Raw genomic sequence first — 8,546 nt, forward strand, 5'->3', positions numbered from 1 at the left:
TTACAAATGAATATGATTATTGATGTATTCTAAAGATTCTGTTGACCATTTATCTGTTTTAAAATTAAAACAACCAACTAAAGCAACGACAAACAAAAGCGCTCATAACAATTCATTCAAGGATCTAGTGTACAAAAAAAGCCTTCGGTTATCCATTCGTACACTACTTAGATACTGTTACACGTCTTGACTAGGATAGGCTCAAAAAGTAACTACTTTAGTTTGAATTCAGTTTATCTCAAATTTTCAAGTTTATCGTTATCGTTTCTTGTTAAAAATTTAGAAGGAGGAATTTTAAAATCAAAAACAATTAAATTACGTATGTAGTTTAATAAATGGCTTTAATACAAATAAGAGGTAGTAGGCAATGCATTAATACACTTAGCTATAGGTTTTGTAAAGTTGACTCATGAAATTACATCAAACCTATAAAATACATATGCTATATTTTTTTGAGCGTAATATTAATGCTTATTGCTAACAAGTTACGTAGGAGTTATGAAACGCTTTTACATTAGAAAACACTTAAGTATTATCTTAGTTTTTTACTTCAAATACTTCATTGAAAGTGATATTTATAAAAATGTTGTTTTAATTTGTAAATAAAATTTCAAGATTTTTGATTGTATGGTAAAAAAATTCAGAAAAAAAAACAAATCAAGTAACAGAATACAAGAATTAAAATCTAAAAAAAAATATTTTAATAATTTTACGTAAAAAATCGTTCAATTATATTTTAAAAAGGTTTATCTAAAATTGAAATTGTCTTAAATATACCAGAATGACTGATTATTATATACTTAAAAATATTTTTAAAATAAGACAATATAAATAATAAAAGTTAAAGCTGGTTTTTAAAAAGACAGCATTTCATATGTTTTTTTATATGTCACTTTCTAAACATGAGAATTCTATACAATTTATAAACTTATTTATAAACTTAATTGTATATTATTATTATTTTTCTTTTAAATTTTACAACAATTTTCATAAAACATTGTGTTGTACTTTCAAAAAAAAAAACATGGTACCTTCTAAGTAAACTATCTTGACTTAGTATACTCAATTTATAAAACAATTAACAGTAACTTTAGAATTGGCTTAAAGATGTTTAAAATTGTTAAAATATAAGCAAAAAACAAGCATATAAAAGCCTTACTCAAGTTTTTAAACCACAATACTTTATTAAACTACTTAAAATTTAAAAGAAACTTTCCAAAATTTAAATTTGTATATCTACAGTCGTTATAATTATTCAATTAAAAAGCAATTATCAAAATATAAGGTTTAAAATTGTCCGGGTCCAAAGTACAAGTATGAAGTACAAGCTTTAAAGGTTTACTTATGAATAATAAAGTAATGTAACATACGGTCCCAGCACTAAAAGCTTTTTTTTTTCTGCTCGCGAACACCTTATTAGTTAGAAAACAAAACATTGAATTATGTTTAGTATTGTTTGAATAAACTAAAAGTCTGTGTTCCTAATTTCGTGGCCAACCCGTTAGGAATTTGTGATTTGAAAGCAACTGTTCGTTCTTAGTATAGATCAGGGGTCGGCAGGCAGTTGGTGGTCGCGGGCCAAATTTCAAATTTCCAAAGTCTTCGCGGGCCGCAGTTTTAGTTTTAGTGACATTCGAATACATTTTTGGTTTTAGTTTTAGTCACACTAAAGAAAGGTTTTACTTTTATTCACCATATTATTTTAATGACTTTTAGCTATAGATAGAATGCCTATTTTTATTAATATTTATTAGAAAAGAATTTACATTGACTTAACATATGTTACAATGTATATACTTAAGTGCTAATAAGCTATTTTCTTTCATAAGCACTTTATAAGTTAAACTTAATACTTTTGTAAAATTAAATTATAACCTAACTCTCTATAAAAACCTAACTTGAAAGACAATTTATGGGTTATTTTTATACACTTGTTATTTAATCAACCCTTTTTTTATATTTCTAAGAATATTTTCTTCAAAAAAAGTTTTTGCGTATTAAATAATTTATACTCATTAGAAAATTTATTAATGAATTAACTTAATAAAATTAATACAAGTTTATATTCAAAAAATCTATAACAAATTCTTTAACGTAATTAATTCTCGAAAACTTTAATAAATTATCTTATTAGTAATTAGTATTTTACATGTATGCCACTTAAAAATCAAAAATGTCTGAGTTGTATCAAACCAGCCTAAATTTATTATAAGTTGAAAAAGCTAATAAATAGTTTCAATCAAGCTTAAATACCTAGTTAAAATATCATCATTATCAAAAAGTATACAAAATGTAAGAAAACAAGAAAAAATTACAATTAGTAGACTGCACTACAGTCATAAAATCTATTCTGAGAATTGAAAGATTTATTTAAAGTGATTGAAATAAAAGTTTCACACACACCTGAGTTTTCAAGCTTTTAAAATAGCCTGTTGTGTAGCAACCAAGTTAAAAAAAAGTTCACAACATAAAGAAATAACGGAGGTTATCAGTAAATAAATTACATGCCAAAAAAATATAAGTCAGCTGGAATGGACAATTAAGATTCTTAAACAAATTTAACAAAAGTATAAAATTCTATTGAGTCATTAGTGAAGTAGAAAAACTTATTTTTATTAAGCATTTTAGCAATTCTTTATCTTAAATAAGAATATTGTATTTAAAAGTAGTAATTGTAAAATATAAGACGAGCTACAAGAATAAAAAATACGTTAGTTAGAAGTTATTGCGAGAAACGATAAAAAACAAATCACCAAAGTCAGTTTTTCCATAAAGCACATGATTATCTTCAGTAACTACAGAATGATCAGAAAAAAATTGTTAAGGCAAGTTAAAAAGTAGCAAAATTTATTAATTAAAATGAGATACCGTTTATAATTGAAAACTTTTCTAAAGAATTTATGATGGCGGTAATGAAAAGCTGTTGTTTATTTCTTCAATGACAACTAGACGTCGTGTTTAGGAAATGCATTAAGGTTATAGTCGCATAAATCAAATTAGGACTTTAATATGAGAGCACTGACAAAAAAACTATTGCTCATATGAGAATTTTTATTAGAGATGTTTTTACTAACTTTGACATTTTAGTAGAATTTCTTGGTTTAGTTTTAAAGCGAAGCACAACAATCGGTGAAATTTTACAAGTAAAGGTGCAATGCACCAAAACTAAGTTTTTGAAAGTAGAATTCCTTCTTTTATTTTTAGTAGAAAGTTTAATTTAAGTTGAAAAAAATGTCTTAACAAATATATCAATATTAAAAAATACTGTTAAGCTACTTTAATATATTTTCTAATAGAAAAATATTTATTTGGTTAGTTTTTGTGTCAAATCGAAATTTTATTACTTTACATGTAAAAATTGTTTGAAATTCCAGGTATTTTCAAAAATTCTCAAATTCAAAGCTTTTTCGTGATTAAAGTTTTCTGGCAACACTGATTGTTCACACTTAAATGTACACAATAATAAAAATAGCATTTTAAATTATATTAGCTGCAAGACTTAAAATTTAACATATATTATAGCTCAAACTAACACTGTGGATTGAGCAAAACATACATCATAAGTTTAATTTGCCACTCTTTCAAGCAAAAAAGCCAGCCTGAGTCAACAAAATCATTCCTGATATTTTTGTATACAAAAAGCAATTCTAGCCAAAAATTTAAAAAATGACTTAGTTGGCCTAAGATTTAAAGTCTTCAAATAGTGATAGTCTAAGTGTGTGACAATGTTTAGTTGTTTATTTGCTTGAATTTGAACTATTTTGATTAACAATGTACACACTTAATAAACTTACCATCCCTAAATCTAGTTTCTATTAAATAGGTAGCTCAAAAAAACAGCGATTGTGTGTATTGATATCAAGGCATAAAAAGTTTGACAAAAATATGTTTGAAAAATGAAAATGTGTACCTAACAAAAACTGTTTTAGTTTATGTCATATTGTTTTAAACGTGTATGTACAATTTAGATATTACATGTAAAAAAAACAATGTAAGAAAACTAAGCATAAACTAAACTTTAACTAACTAAAGAATTAAATAAAAAGTGGTTTAAAGTATGAGCATCTTTTTAAGTTGGTGTGCATAGAAGTTTATTCAAAGTGCAGAGAAAACTTTTAAGAAATTAAAATGTTTCAAAACAAAAATCAAATAAACCTTATTTCTTATTACTATGTTATGTTAAATGTTTTTACACTAAAATATAACATTTATAAATAAAAAATCTATAAAAGAAACTTAAGTATAAAAAATATTGAAAAAGAATATCTAAGCTATAAAGAAATGACTTTTTAGTTAATTACTGTACATTACTTTTGTACAAAATGGAAAACATTTGCGTTTAGTTTATTTAATAAATAGGTATTGTATATCTAATTTATTAAATCCGAGCACTCTTTACACTCTTTTTTTAGATAATTACTTGCTGTTGTTAAAAAGAAGTTATTATGAAACTGAGAAAAATATCCTGTTAGAATGCTAATCTGTATTTTTCACATTTTTAAACTAAATCAGTAATTTCTTCTAATTTTTTTTAAATGATTATACAGAGACTTAAAACCAAACTAATCAAATTAAATCGAATTACCGAAAAAATTCAACTCGAAATATATTTTTGCTCAGCGGGCCGCATTCCATTCAAAAAAATAGCGTGCTCGCGGGCCGCAGATTTACCGTTCGCGGGCCGCAATTGGCCCGCGGGCCGCAGTTTGCCGACCCCTGGTATAGATGAACAAAAACACGGCGGTTCGCAAAATTCTATGCTTGGTAATTCGGATTAGAAAAACTTTATAGCTCACTGACTATTAAGCGATGCAAATTCAATACGTTTTTTTTACAGTAAGTTTAAATGTTTAAAAACTTTTAAAATTATTTTTAAGGCTTTATTATTAATTATGTTAAAACAGTTTCACACATATCAAAGTTTGTATAATAACTTGTTGCTTTGTTTGTTAAGAAAGTAAAAGTAAGTTCTAAGTTTGTTTCAGTTAAAACTTACCTTATTTAAAAATTAAATAGTCTACACTCTACATAGTTTACTTTTTACAAAAAGTTTTGGTTGTCAACAAGTTTTTGTGAAAATAAAACTTTCTTGCTAGCTTTATTAAATTGAAAATATGAATTATTGTGATAAACACTAATAAGGTTTTATATTTGTCATCATTACCGGCTATTAGTTGCTTTGTTTATATTTCCAAAACGTTTACTAATTACAAATGTAATGATTTGCAATGCTTTTAATACAGTAGTGTTAGCTTAAACAAGACAATACAGTGAAATTTTATAACAAATTTTAATTTATCAATAAAAGTAAAAATTATAAAACTACATGTTATGATAAATTTTGTTGAAAATTTATAACTTAAATCTTTAGCTTGATTTCAATTTGTTTTATACTAATTAATAGTTTTAGACAGTTAGTTATATAAACTAAACGTATTTATTAGTTTAAAGCAAAAGTTAAAAATTATAAAAAGTTATAAAGTTATGAAAAACTAATTATGCCACAAATAATAACAAAAAAAAATCTTTTAAACCATAGCTTTTTTAAAGTTTTTGCACATTCGCAAATCAAACACACCTTTAATATATTGTAAGTTGCTAATTTAATATCAAGATCAATACATTTATTTTTTTGTATACTGATAAAACTTTTATAACAATTTTTAACTGTATTAAGATGAAAACGTACCGAAAAATAAAAAATTAAAGTGTCGGTAAACTACAACTACTCTACTTAGTAGCACTTTTGTAATTTTATGATTTAGCATAGTAAACACTAATTTTTCATTAATAAAATGTAAGATATTAGGTAAAAATTTCGAGCTTTTTATGCGATTGAGAATTCTTTAAATAACTATTGTGTAAAATAGAGTAAATAAATTTAATGCCTAAACTTAAAACAACTTTTTTAAATACATTTAAATATGAATAAAGTACTAAAAAAATAAAATAAACTAAAAAATTGTAACTAAAAATAAAACTGTATTAAAACTTAGCTTTTGTCACCACAGAAATAATTTTTATAAACTTCTGCCTAAGTGTATCTATAAGAATGTTTCAAAAAAAATCCTTATATTTTATATAGATCAAACCTTTGATAATGAAAAAAAACCTAAAACTGTTAAACAACAAAAAAGGTTAATGCTCTATTAATTGGAATGATAAACTTTAACAGTTTTGAAAATTGTTGTTGTATGTGCTAAAAGCTTTATAAAACTATTCTGGTTTACGACTGTGTTTTTAGGGTTTAGGGTTAAATATCAAAGGTAATAAGAGTAATTCTATAGTTTAAGATAGGAATAGACAACTTTTCTAAGCAAGAACTACCAGTAAAACTCTTTCGCAGGCTCTGTACTTTTAAAAAGTTATAATTTAAAAGTACAAAAAGTATTAAAATGAAAATATTCAATATAGTGATTAGTTAATAAACAATACTATGTACTCAATGCGAAACTAAAAACTCACTTGAAAATATTCGTAAAAAAGAGTTTAACTTTTTGTTTCACTTGCTTTGCACGAAGTTCTTTTTCTAAAATGTTAAGCTTGTTTTGAATTACGTGGCTCATTCCTAGTTTATAGGGTCAAGACTAGGAACTTTTAACAAATTATGAAAATTTTATTTTAACTGGGGGCAACAGTTAAGAATTATATTTATTTGCGCAAATATGACACAAACTTTTAATGACTAAGAATTTTTTCAAAAAGTTTGCATTATCTAACTTATTTCGATTAATTAATGACAAGTTTATTTTTATTTCGTATTGAGTGGTTTCGTAAAAAGTTAACATAAAGTTAATATCGTTGTAAGCACAGTTTTTTTTATTATTTACTGTTGGCATCAATGTATTGTAGAATAAGTATAAAGCCAAAAAACTTAAAAAAAAGTATACTCGTTTCAAAAATAGTTGTTTTTTGATAGAAAAAGATAATTTTTAATTTTAGCTTAGCTTAAACTCGCAAACAAGTTTTTTTATTGCAAATTTCCATCATTAGTATTTTAACACGTAACTTCATTTTAATGGTAGTGCTTAATCTAAATCGATATACTAATTATTGTCAGCTTTAGTGACATGGTGTTAATCATAGTTGTTTAGTTAAAATTTTATGTTCTTAAGTTGAAGAAACTACTTAGTTTTTTTTTATTTATAGTTTCTTTACATAACTATTTAGTGTATGTGTACTTTAAAAGTTATTAAGTATAAAGAGTCAAACAGCTTTTAGTGGTTTGACAAAAGAAACAATTATACTTTTACAATTGTAGTACTTATGTTTTACTTAAGTACTTAAATTTTAAACAAAATATCAAGTTTACAGACTACTATTTGATACCGTAATTTAAAATGACTGATAAGATTAAAGCAGCATTTTGTTGTGTTCCGAACAGTAAAATAACCTTACAACATAAAGCAGTAGTAATTTAAATACTTTTACATAGAAATACCAGTAAAAAAATACCACTAATGTACAACATGAAAGTAAGGAACACCAGAAGAGTTCTTTTGCTTTTGACAGCCATGCTAGTTCAGAGCACCGTTCCAGCGCAAACAATGAGTTGCAAGATAGGATGCCAGATTGACGGTTATTCTGCCTGTGAAAGAAACACCATAGACGACGATTGTGGTGACGAGGAACTCTGCTCAAGATTTGAGATTGATGAGATTGAATCAGTAGATTTAAATGGTATGTATACATATAAATTATTGGAAAATATCTGATATTTAAAAACAAATATCAGAAAAATTGAAAGAATTAACCTGGTTTTGCCAAAAAGTTCATCAGTGGTTTAAGTTTGAATCATGGCATACTAAAAGTTCAAAACAACACATAAATGTATTAATTTTTTTATTAAATAGATACGGTAAAATAAAATGAATGTATGCAAAATAAATTATAAAACGCCTGTATATGAGCAGTAAGGTGCATCTGTTGCCCCTCAAAAATGAAAATTTTGTTTGTAGCAAGTCACATAAATAGACAGCACAAAAAAAATTAGCTTCCTTACGATGAGCCTGTTAGAGCTAAACACTTTTGAAAATTTTGCTCTATATCGGTATGATTAAAAAGACAAAAAAAGAATATTTCACTAAAAATCTATTTTCTCCTACGTTTTTTGATATAATTACTTTAAACTTTTAGGAAACGCTCCTTGCCATATCTAGAAAATTCTGTCGTAACACAATTTGAAGAAATCAAAAAATAAAAATTTCATGCAAAGAAAATAAAAAAAAAAGTTTTATTTTTTCTTTTTAAGTTTTTATTTCATTAATTTTTTTTAGTTTTGCTATAAAAAAGACTTCTAAAATGGTAAGGAACATATTGTAAAGGTTTGAGGTAGTTATCTCAAAAAACGTAGGATAAAATAGATTTTTAACGAAATAGTCTTTTTTCGCCTTTTTAATTACACCGATATAGAGGAAAATTTTTAAAAGTGTTTAGGCTTATAGATAGGAAGCTAATTTTTTTGTGCTGTCTATTTATGTGATTTCCCACCTACAAAAAATGGACTAAGCAAAATTCCAAGGTCGGAGTAACAGATCCATCCTAGT

Source organism: Thalia democratica, chromosome 2 (genome assembly GCF_965202585.1).
Source record: "Thalia democratica chromosome 2, ktThaDemo2.hap1.1, whole genome shotgun sequence".
Taxonomy (NCBI): Eukaryota; Metazoa; Chordata; class Thaliacea; order Salpida; family Salpidae; genus Thalia; species Thalia democratica.